The sequence below is a fragment of the Marmota marmota genome, unplaced genomic scaffold (genome assembly GCF_001458135.2).
Source record: "Marmota marmota marmota unplaced genomic scaffold, marMar, whole genome shotgun sequence".
NCBI classification, from domain to species: domain Eukaryota; kingdom Metazoa; phylum Chordata; class Mammalia; order Rodentia; family Sciuridae; genus Marmota; species Marmota marmota.
The window spans coordinates 40,005,298-40,018,186 of NW_025999932.1; the positions used below are offsets into that span (position 1 = coordinate 40,005,298).

Genomic DNA, 12,889 nt, shown 5'->3' on the forward strand with positions numbered 1-12,889 from the left:
GTTTTTGCTATTATTACTTACAAGACCATCCCATCCCAACTCCTTTATCATTGAAAAGTTATAGTATTGAATCCATAGCGATGCCTTTATGTTTAGCTATTTCAAATTAAAATTAGCTTTATGTGGACAATGATATATGATTTTAAAATATTTGAAAGAAAAACATCTGAAGTTTTTTCTATATCTTCATTTGGAGATAACTTAAGTCACAACTGCCCCAACAAACAAATATGCAATCCGATCTGGGTGAGTTTAAAATTCATCAAGGTAGGAGAAGCTGATTAGATTGGGAGCCTCCTCATAATGCATGGAATATAGCACTCACCCGGGCAGTGCTGCAGGCCAGCGGCAGGACAGGTGCTGCTGTGCTGGGCAGCCACTCTAATTCATCCAAGGTGCAAACTTAACTGAAAACATCACCTCACTTACTTGAGATTGCAATTGCAATTTATTCAGATCACAGTGATGTTTCACCGATGTCACTTTGGCTCTCTTGGTCCTAGAATCCAGTAATTCTCTGCAAAAGTTTTTTTGGTTTCTAATTCTGTGTTTTCCAGCATGACATAGTCAACTAGCAAGTACTAGGATTCCTAGATATGTGTAAAGAATGGCATCATGTCCCCATGAGCCACATTTTCTAACCCACTTAGAGACTGAAGGACAAAAAAAAAAAAAAAAAATTAAGGAAAAATAATTTTGCTTGCTTGCTTGCTTCAGGTCTCCTTGAAAAATGATTGACAGTACTCTGCCAAGCTTATATACTGAACACAAGGTAGTACTGGACACAGTTCAATGTTTGGATGACTTGAAGCCTAAACTTCCTTAGGGTTTTAAAAGAGCTATAAATACAAGGTTAGCAATCCAAAAGGGACATTACTTCTAGTTTGGAGGAAAACGGGGAAGGCTACATCAAAGCACAGGCTGAGACCCATGTCCCAAAGGTACAAGAGGATCTGAACAGATGGAGACTGGAGACAGGGAGGAACAGAGGAGTACAGGTGGCAGGGAGTTTTAGGGAAGCCATAAACTCAAAAGCATGGTCCACGTTCTCTATGCCAAGCACAAAGGAAGAGATTAGTCTAGAAAGGTAGGACTGGGCCAGATCAGAAAGGGCCAGACCCCATGGCAAACCAAGGAGTTTAGGTTTTTAGCCCAACAACAGTTGGTAATTAAGACAGGATTTCTGAATCAAAGTAACAGATATTGGGAAGAGGGTGACTGATCAAGTGAGTGGTTGGGAATGATACAACAGCAAAAATGTAAATGCTGGGGGTGATGCGAAGTATCATTTGTAGCATACATACTAAGGGCTTAACAACCATTATCAATCTAATTTCATTGTACAAATGAGAAATTAAGAGGAATTAAAAAAATTATCCAGATGTGTGTGATTCCACAGGAAACCAGTAGAGAACACCCAATATCCCAGTAAAGCACTCAGCACGGTTTTTGGTACAGAGTAAGTGCTCAATAAATGTGAGGTTTTTTCCTCCCCCATCCTTGCCTATCACCGTTGGAGAGGGGAAATCCAGAAACCAAAAAGCACGGAAAGACCCAGTGGCATATCTCATGGGGACACTGTCATAGGCATTACATTTGGGGGGATGTCGTCTTCTGAAAATTGTTGCCTATGAGCTGGGGGGTGGGGGGAGAATGATATCTTACTTGCCCAAAGATCTGGTGACACTCTGGGGCTGCTTCCAGGTTTAAGAACTCTAAGGAGGTCTGTCAGACTGAGAGCTCTCCAAAATCACGACTTTTGTCTTCACTGCATGTAGGAGGCAGGGGGCTCATCCGGAGCACTGCTGAATAAGTGATATCTTCAAGTGCATGCTGAAAGCGGCCTTTCCTATTTCATCAAGTGCACATATGAAATAATATTTTCCCCTCAAATCTGACTCAAGTGTCCGTGGCATTAATTCCCCTAAGGCCGTCGTGATGAAGTCCTCCTGGAACTATTTTCATTCCAACAAATTAGATGTTAACAAAGGTTCACCCTCACCACTGAAGAGAGGAACTAATTCATTACGAAAATGACTAAGGCACAGACGTGCCTATCAAAGGCCCCTAGAATAAATATTTTCATAGGAAAGCTGTGTTTTTCGACTCTAAAATTATTCCCAGCATTTGGCATAGAGCCAAGACAATTCAGTAACTTCGCCATTTATAGCAAAGTTTAGGCTAAGTTGCAGGGCAACAGAAAAGGGACACTCGCTCAACGTTTTAAGGCCATAGAGCAAACCAGAATGTCGATGAAGGAAGGGACTTTGTCTGACTATAATAACGAGCTCTGTGAAAGTGAAACAGAGACCACGTGTTTGCAGGGGTGTACAGCTGGCAGAGCACAAACGAGAAAGAAACAAAAAGACAAATAAAAACATGCCCAAGGCAAGAGGAAATTAAGTTCAGAGAAGACACACCTCAACTTCCAAAAGGAGAGTTGGAAAATAAAATAAAAGGGCATCTGCTAATGTCAGGCCTGTCTTCTCACTTCACCTGGGGACTAGAACTGTGGAAAAGTAACTAAACCTAGAGACAAGACAGAAAGCAAATCCATCCAGCGTTTGAGAAGACAAACTGCCTACCAAGCAGAGGCAATTCAGTGGTGCACCTGGAAAATTCATTCCACCACCCAATTTAAGAACAAAGTGTTAAATGGAAATAAATGAGCCTGGGATGACATCGAATTCTGTTGAGCTTCAAAAAATTATGGACAAAGTAACATCATCCTTGATATCGTAGCTCACAAGCTGATGGGCAACACGGAAGTGTATACAATAGAGTTGCTACAGCGTATGGAAATGCCCTGCTGGTGGTACATACTCATGACCATGGAAGGCCAAAGAAGAGACAGGAAGGGGCGGGAGAGAGGATGCAATCTGGTCTACTTCCAGGTTAGGTCTTTTAAAATAAGGAAGAGGCCCTAATCAGAAGCATACAAGTATCATCTTCCAATAAAGTGAGCATCCTTCTCCACTTTTCTCAATATTACAGAGGCCTGAATTTTAACAAAAATCACTCTTGCAAAGACAATGTTGAGGTTTTTCTTAATTCCTCCACCTCATCTCCCCACAAAAAAAAGATTAAAAGAAATAATAGCCTCTGAACTCTTCGTCTAATTTCTGGCTCTAATTTCTTTATAAGAAATACAGGGTTGAGAGAAAACTGAATGGGAAACAATCATTCAAAAGTCAAGGGCTGGAGATTCATATACTCAGTTGGTAGAGTGCTTGCCTTGCATGCACAAGGCCCTGGGTTCAATTCCCAGCAACACACACACACACACAAAGTACCTTCAATGTTGGGGAAACATTGCTGGTGGAACTGCAAATTGGTGTAACCACTATAGAAAGCAGTATGGAGGTTCCTCAGAAAATTTGGAATGAAACCAACATTTGACCCAGTTATCACAGTCTTCAGCGTATACCCAGAGGACTTAAAATCAGCATACTATAGTGACACAGCCACATCAATGTTTATAGCAGCTTAATTTACAATAGCCAAGCTATGGAACCAACCTAGATGCCCTTTAATAGATGAATGGTTTTTTTAAAAAAGTGATGAATGAGTTAAAAAATGTACGCACAATGGAATATTACTCAAACATAAAAAAGAATGAAATTATGGCATTTGCTGGTAAGTGGGGGAAACTGGAAAGTATCAAGCTAAGTGAAATAAGCCAATCCCAAACAACCAAATTCTCTCTGATATATGGATGCTACACACAATAAGCGCAGGGGGCAGGGAATCGAAGTTCATCGGATTAAGACAAAGGAGAATGAAGGGAAGGCAGAGATGGAATAAGAAAGACTGTAGAATGAGTCAGACATAACTTTCCTAGGTTCTTATGTAAATAAATGACCAGTGAAACTCCACATCACGTACAACCACAAGAATGGGATCCTAATTAGAATTAGAATGTGTGTATAATATGTCAAAATACACTTTACTGTCATGTATATATAAAAAAACACATTTGAACAAATTCCCTATCATTAGAAAAAAAAAAGAAGAAGAAGAGGAAGTATTCTCAAAGTGGGCCTTTCTCTGAGTCAAGTGGTCTGGTCTCTTTAAAAAGTCAAGGTCGTGCTGGGGTTGTGGCTCAGTCGTAGAGCACTTGCCTACCATGTGTGAGGCACTGGGTTTGATTCTCAGCAACACATATAAACAACTAAATAAATAAAGGTCCATTAATAACTAATAAAATATTTTTGAGAACAAGTCAATGTCACATAAGAAATGGGACAGAAGTATTCCAGACTCTTGAATATGAAGATTTTAGGGCCAAAATATGTATTGCAATATAGAACCTCAGTTCAGGGAAACAATTAATCATCAATGACATTTTGGAGACAACTGGAGGAAATCTGAATATGGACTGAATACCAGGAGTCATGAAGAAATTATTGTTAATTTTTGTATTTTGAAATGTCCTTGCAGTTAAGTAAGAGACTGCCCTTATTTTAATAAGTGTTCAAGTATCTGGGAGTAAGCATCATAATATCTGCTTATCCCAATTCACCTCAAATAATATGCACACATACGCAAACAGACAAAGAAAATGCTGTACAATATTAACAGTTACTGAGTCTAGTGAGCAGATGTGCCCATATGTTGTGCTTTCAATTCATCTACATTTTAAATTTTTTATAAGAAAAGCCGGGAGGTCAGCCTCAGTGCACATCCTTGTAATCCCAGCAGCACGGGAAGCTGAGGCAGGAGGATCGCAAGTTCAAAGCCAGACTCAGCAAGGTGCTAAGCAACTCAGTGAGACCCTGTCTCTAAATAAAAGACAAAAGAGGGCTGAGGATGTGGCTCAGTGGTCAAGTGTCCCTGAGTTCAATCCCTGGTACCCACCCACCACCCAAAAAAAAAAAACTTTGAGTGGGGGGAAAGGAAAATACTGCTAAGACTTTAAATATGTCAAAAGAATGTAAGCACATCTTTACATTCTTAAAACAAAAAATCTATAAGGAAACTTTATAAAAAGAGTGAACAAGGAAAGTCATGTGTTATTTATCATGGAACTAGCGGCAACATCTAATCAGGCTAATAGGTAACTTATTTATCTCTGAAAATTACTACCACTTTCAGTATCTCAGATTTGTAGGGGTTTTATATTACAAGCCATCCCAGAATTACTATGTAAATAAAATATATTTTATGACTTCAGATGGTAGCAAAACTGCACGGTCCTAGTTTTTACGCTTTAGTGCACAGCATGTTGTAAACATCCATGGCTCCAAGATAAGTCAGTCGGGAAAGATCAAATAACTCGGCATGTACAGTTCTACCATGGCTGGAGTTACCATCATGGAGAAATGCAGCCTAGAGTGTGCACATTCCTCTCACTTTCTCACATTAAACTATATTTAAATATCCCCATATTGGTAGTGGTCACAGCCCTGCCATCCCTTAACTGGTCTGTGGAACCAAGATGAAATGGAAACCCTGAGACTAATATCAGCAACTGAGAGGAGGAAGCAGAGATTAGTTCTCATACAACATGTATAATAATGCAAGTGACATATATATTTCACTGTTTTTCATAGCTCCTCAAACCCTTTATTAAACCCTTTCTAAGGTGATAATATCAAGTCTATATCACCTGTAAGTTTTTAAAGTTGATTTGATTCAAATTCTCACCAGTAAAACCAAAGGCATTTAAAGAAGTGCATCCTCAAAAGTTTATTATAAAACAGCAATAAGAACAATAAGCTATTCATAAATTTGTCTAATTTCTAATGAATGCTAACTATCAAGGGAAGGAGTTAGTAAGAGACTCATTCAACAATTCACGACAATTAATTTGTCTTGGGTCAAACACTTCCTCTCAGGCATGCACAGTACATTCCAACACCCTTAATAATTTTCTCCTAAACAGTCTCTTGCATACTGTTAAGGTTATCAGCAGTGTCCTGAAAGGCGGCCTAATGTGCCTTAATTCATCAGTGTCAAAAACCAATTCCCATGTCTCAACATTTTTTTCACTTAATCAGTGTTACTTTCAGTCCTTACAGAAGCATATGACAAATTAGACAATAGTGTTTTTTTGGTTTTTTTAAGGACTTTGCCTTTCTACCACATATTCAGAGTCAAGAATGAAGACAGTACCAAAGGCCCTCCCTCTGCTCTTTTCCAGAATCAGAGTAATGGAGATATGAGGCTTCACCTTGAGCAAGCAATGTCCTTTGAAGGCTGTCATAAGGCCACTTACAAATCAGCAACTTGGACTGGCAGAGAAAGATCTAGACTTATTAATAAGCCTTTTCTAAAATCTGTCATATGCTGTTTGAACCTTAGCAAACCACACAACACCTCAAGGATCTGACCTAGAAGCCACTGCTCTTTAATGGTCAACTCCTGGTCTTCAAAAAAGAAATAGAGACCCTGTGGGATTCATGATCTCTACAGCCAAAGCTAAGACCATATCCTGGGTGAAATGAACCATATCCGTCTAAAATGTCTAACAATCCTTTCTGCTTGGAGAGATCCAATGCTGGGAAAGACGCCAAGATCCAGAAACAGATATATGCCAACAAGATATGGCATCATATCCCAGGACCCCATCCTGAACCCCAAACGCTTCCTGTTGAAATTCAGTATGAGTTCTTAACACACGGAGGGAACTCAATAGAAGTCAACTGAATGAGAAAACAAATAAGGTTCTCCTCAGCCTTTCTCTGGATGTTCCTGGTCACCAACTACATGTGACAGGCAACCTTTGATCCAATACGAGGCCCTTCCATGAGACCTTCCTGGAAGCAATCTTCCTAGGAGCAAGGACAGTGTTGAATTTAGCAAATGTGCCATCGCTGTGGCCAGGACCACCCATCTTCTTCCTTCTCGGTCATTCATCATTCATTTATATTCATATTCATTTTCTCTCTCTCTCTCTCTCTCCTCTCTCTCTCTCTCTCTCTGTCTCTCTCTCATCATTTATTTCCTATCAGCCACATGTTAGTGTGTTTCTAGATACTTAACTGTCAAAACTTAACTGTCAATAAACAGCTTCCACGGTCATGTTCCCAGTGTCCTGTGAAAAGTATGCATGAAGCTTTTAAGGTGTTAAAACCCAAAACGAAAAGTAAAAAGAAGTTTTAAAGCGTAGGTTCTCCCTCCAGTACTGGCCTCCTCCATGATTGAGAACAGAGACATTATAAACAGAGAAAACTCTAAAAATGGATACCTGCAGGGCACAACCATATCTAAATGTATGGTTTAGATTTAAAAAGGGAAAAAAAAATATGAAGACTTAAACCACAGTCTTTGTGGTTTGTTCCTTTAGCTGGAAAGGATTTCTTAGCCCTGCAATTACATTTATTATACCAGTTTCCTCAGGAGGAAAAATGACACTACGCCACATTCTTATTCTGAGCAAATCCAGTTACAACCGAAAAGAGAGAGAACGGTAAAAATGACTTCAGTGGACAATACATAGGTAGGTAAAACACATTCAGGGCCACTGATCTCAGATCATGCTTAATTTCTACAATATTGCTGCAAGTTCTAGAATGGCTGAAGACATTCTTTTTTAAAATTTTTTAAAATATTTTTTTAATTGTAGATGGACACAATACCTTTATTTTATTTATTTATTTTTATGTGGTGCTGAGGATCAAACCAGTGACTCCCACATGCCAGGCGAGTGCTGAACCATCAAGCTACAATCTCAACCCTGAAGGCATTCTTTTTTGTTTTTTAATATTTTTTTAGTTATTGATGGACCTTTATTTTATTTATTTGTATATGGTGCTGAGAATCGAACCCAGTGCCTCACGCATGCTAGGAAAGCCCACTACCACTGAGCCACAGCCACAGCCCCTTGAAGACATTCTTATGAGTAACAGAAACACAAGAGTCAAGCGTTTTCAAAACATCTTCTTTTATGAGCAGATTCAAAATGTTTTGAAATACATTTCAGAAGCTCTAAGTCCGACCTACTCATTCCCCAAACCTTACTAATCATGACAGAAAGACATCTGTTCATTTTGAAAGCTGGAAATGTTTCCAGATACCTATGAAAAATGTAGTTCCCTTAAAGAATGACTTCTCAATGTCACTCTTACCCCGTAAATTTCCCTTTACTTTTCGGTAGTGAAGAAAAATTGAGAATTCTCTTATCTTTCATTGGTTGGTTCTATGCAAGAAGTTTGAAGAAGGAACTTTTATAGCTGACCAAAATACAACTGATGGAGAAGTGTATTTTGGTCAGCTATAAAAGTTCCTTCTCCATCAGTTCCCAATTAACATAAAAATTCCATCCATACTTTACATATAGCTTCATCTCAGGAAGATCCACTTTTTCGTAACTAGTGGTGCTTTATAAAACACTCTAATGGATTCCATGCGGATTTTAACTATAAAATTATCACAGACTGCAACGGCATGTTAAAATTAAGAAATAAAAAACTATTATGTTCAGAACACTTTTAAAAAAAAAAAATCAAAGAGATACAAAAAAGCACAGGGAAGTTCAGTTAAAAAGCCCAATGAGAAACTTGGAGTACAGGGACCAACACACTCAGATGGTGGCTGAGGGAGCCCTGCATCATGGTGGGAATGAAGTCAGAGGCTAAATCTTTACATCAGCAACACAAGCTATACCAGTCAGACTCGGGCTGCAGATCTACTGGGGTGGCAACACTAGGAGAAACAGATAACTCTGGTGTCTTCAGCAATGTCCTTCAAACTTTAATGTGTACACAAGTCACCGGGCATCTTGATAAAATGCAGACTTTGATCCATGAGGTCTGAGGCGGGGCTTGAGATTCTGCATTTCTCATAAGCTCCCAGGAAACACCAGTATCACTGGCCCACGCACCACACCCTGTAGGGATTCACAAAGCAAGCCAGGAGAAGGATTGAGGCTATGTGTGCAAAGTACTTAGGCTCCCTGGAAGAAAGCCATGACATAACAGAAATTTACCCCAAGGGTAAATCGAAATGTCTTAATTATCCTGTGTTTTTGAGTACAAATCCCATTGCCTAGAATTTCAATTATATATACTTCAGATAAAATAATAAAAAGATAAGCTCTCATGAGCAAATGCAATGTCCCCACTTTATGTTTTTTTTCCTGAGATTTAAAATAATTTTCTAATAAAAGGCACGTATATCTCCTGAGATACTGGAAAACATAAACATTTCTTTTCTAATAAACCAGATAGCCTATTTTTCAACCATTCTTTGCATAAAATTTTGTTTCCCTACTTCCATTATTTCACTCAAAAAAAAAAATCATTTGTACCTCTCCCTCTGTGTCACTGTCCTAGTTATTCTTAAAAATTTAATAAAGCACTGGGCACAGTGGTGCATGCCTATAAATTCCAAAGCTCGAGAGGCTGAGGCAGAAGGGGTCTGAGTTCAAAACCAGCCTCAGCAAAAGAATACAAAACAGGGTTGTAGGGCCCGGGGTATATAGCTCAGTTGGTAAAGTGCTTGCCTTGCATGCACAAGGCCCTGGGTTCTATCCCCAGCACCACATTAAAAAAAGAAAAATAGGGCTGAGGATGTGGCTCAGTGGTCCAGTGCCCCTGAGTTCAATCCCTGGTAGCCCCCCCCACACACACACAAAAGTTACACATAGCAACAAATAATATGATATCAGTTAGCATTTACTGAATATGTACTGTCAACAAACACAGTGCTTTGAGTGGCTTATTCTTCAGAAATCTCCCATATCCCTGTGTCATCCCCATTTTACTGAAAAGGGAAATAGGGCCCTGAAACACTGAGACTTGCCCAAGATCACACAGCTAGCAAGTGGCCAAGCCAGGATCTGTATAAGAAGGAGACTTCTGAGCTCCATGTCCCTACCTGCTGCCCACACCACCTCTCAAGCATAGCTCGAAAATATTCTTCTTTAGGAAGGGAAAACACATTACATGAAAAATAAGTTTCCTGACCTAAAGGACTTTAAAATGTTCAGCGACGAAAGAAAGCAAAATCCCTTAGCTGAAACCTTCACAAACAATCAAATAGGTGATTAAGTTCCAAAATTTATAGTGTGCCATCCGGTCAGATCCAACCATACTGTAAACATTTATTCTATTAAGTGGAAGAGAAACCTAGCTGGTTTAGTTACTATCGCTCTCCTGGAATCTACAGACCACATAACCTGTCCACAGGTGAGTAATGACAACAGCAAAGGCAGCAAGGAATCTGAAGCCATCTTTGGAGCCCTGTGTTAGCAGAGTGGCTTTGAGTTAGGGACTTTCCATGCAAAAGAACAGAAGAATGTCCCCAGAGGGGGGACAAAACTACAGTGCCAGATATCCAACTGAGAACTCTAGCACAGGACTCATTGACTTAAATGGTCAAAGAAAAAACATCCTGGTGCAATGAATTTCGATGTGGTCACTGTGTTGTCACTGGCAATTTTGTAGCACTCTGAGACAAGCAGACTTTAGTCCTCCTAAGTGCCTGATCAAGAGTGGCCATGAGGGTACAGCAGATATCACCAAAACTTTAGAAAAAGGGAAACTAGAACTGACTTATTCTGATAGCTGTCAAAATCAAATATTTCATGTCAGAATTGATGAACTTGCAAAAGATAAAAAGGTTTTCAGGTTTTTGATTCTATGACATTAATCCGTTAAGTCCCAAGTTTTCATTCTGCAAATATGTCAACAAAATTTACACAAGTGTAAATTTGCAGGTGTGGGGTTTTTTTGCCTCCCTAAACTCTCCCTGGAGACTGTCACAGAATATTCCTGGAGAACACAGAGTATGGAAACTAGATGGTCTCTGGCATTGACCAAAGTGGATTTCTTGGGAATACATTTTTGAGAAACACATTATGCTCCTGAATCCACCCTCCATGGGGCGGCTGTACAGAACTGTCAACTGTTTCCTTCCTGAGAGAGCAAGTCTTTGTGGTGCAGGGTGTCATAGGAGTTGGGGTAGGAACCTTTATTCCTAAGCCCAACATCCTCTGTGAAGTGCTTGGTAACAGTGGCTGTCTAATTCCACCAAACAGCAACACGCTCATCTCCTTGAAGACCTCCCAAGGACCTCAAAAACAACCATGGAGAGCCTCATTGTTCTCAGTCTCTGGAAAGAAGAAACAAACAACAACCAAAGAAAGAGCAACAGTCCTGGTGGGAAAGCCTGGTAACAAGGGTCCTTTTGTGTCTTGAGATGACAGTGCATTCCGATTTTTTTAAAAACTGTCAAAGTCCCTTGAAATGCAGTTTTAAGCTAAGTCCTTTATTTTCTCAAAATAAGGAATAAAAATGATTTTGGATTTTAAAAGGGAAAGACAATTAATTATAGAATGGAGAGGAGAACAAAAACAGGAGTAAGTGGCCGATAAGGCAAAACATCAATGGAGACAGGTGGGATGATCTGAAGGCTCTAGCCACCTTTGGTTGTGATTTTTGTCCCACCTTTTCCTAGTGTGGTAACACAGTTAAGGACATTAACTGGAGTCAGGCTGCTTGAGTTCAATTCTGAATGGACCACTTCCCAATGGAAAATTTACTTGCCCTTTTGGGTTTCCCAATCCTCATATTTGCTATGGGGAGGGTCATCAGGGCACTTTGCCTTATTGAACTCTTGTGGACTCAGATGAAAGAATACAGCTAACATGCTTGGAACCACGCCCAGAACATGCTGCACGTCCATGGACAACGCTAGATATTCTAACTTGACCTCTGTCTTTCAATTCCATCTCCAAATGCTCTGTGCCACATTTCTTTCAACCCCATTCCCAGTTCTCTTTTCATTGGGTTATTCTGTATTTACTTCTGTCTCAGCCTCCCCACCTGGCCTCCCTTTAAGCCTCTTCCTAAAAATTCTGCAAGCACAGTCCACTCACAGGTCTATTTGCACCCAGAGTCCTGGGGCCTGAGGTTGGAGGTGGGAGGCAAAGCGTGCCAGCTCTAGAGGGCTCAGCCAGGCCAGCAGTGAAAGAAATGGACACCCAGGGAGGCAACAAAACCCACACCTGCAAACTTCCCAGAGTCACAATGGAGATGACGCATGAACCCAAACCCACCTTTTGATACAGCAGTGATGCAGGGTTTTAATTTATTTCATTAATCAAGGCAATGCTAGATCCCTGAAGCCATCCCTGAAGCTGTCATGCATCCATTTACAAAAGGATGAGTTCTAGCTACACACTTCAATACTCGAAATTTCATTAAAATACTCCTACAATAAAACACTAATAAGGCGCCGGCAAGGTAGAGGGAACTGTGACCACCCACAGAGCAGGCCCAGCGGCCTGCTGAGGGGCAGAGCCGCCCCCCACCCCCCACGCCTGCCAGGTAGACGGAACTGTGACCACCATCAGAACAGGCCAGACCTGCAACCGACAGACAGAACAGGCCCAGTGGCCTGAGGAAGGGTAGAGCCGCCCCGCCCCCCGCGCCTGCAAGGTAGGCGGACCTGCGACCCACTGGCAGAACAGCCCCAGAGGCCTGCAGAGGGGCAGTGCCGCTGCCTGCGCCTGCAAAGTAGGCAGAACTGCGACCACCGACAGAACAAGCCTAGCGGCCCGCAGAGGGACAGAGCCGCCGCCCGCGCCTGCAAGGTAGGCGGACCTGCTACCGACCGGCAGAGCAGGCCCAGTGGCCTGCCGGCGTGGTAGGCACATTGCCCCAATTGGAGGAGGGGCAGAGCAGCCGCCCGCGCCTGCGAGGGAGACTTTGCAACTATACAAGACCAATATAAATATATAGGGGGAAAATTCAATAGCACAACAGTTTCACCAAGTAGAAAGGAACACGAACAGTATGAAGAGACAAGGAAAGAAAGGACCACAAGCAATGCAGGTCAACTCAACGTTAGAAGACGTAATAGCTGCAGCAGATGGAATGTCAGATAAAGAATTCAGGATATACATGCTTCAGATGATCTGGAGTCTCAAGGAAGACATCAGACA

The 12,889-nt window shown here is 41.0% G+C and overlaps 1 protein-coding gene across 1 annotated transcript in view; it reads right to left on the reverse strand.

The window, feature by feature from the left end:
* Lrch1 (leucine rich repeats and calponin homology domain containing 1) overlaps nt 1-12,889 on the reverse strand; it is a 194,031-nt gene that overhangs the window by 135,252 nt on the left and 45,890 nt on the right. The window lies entirely within an intron of this gene.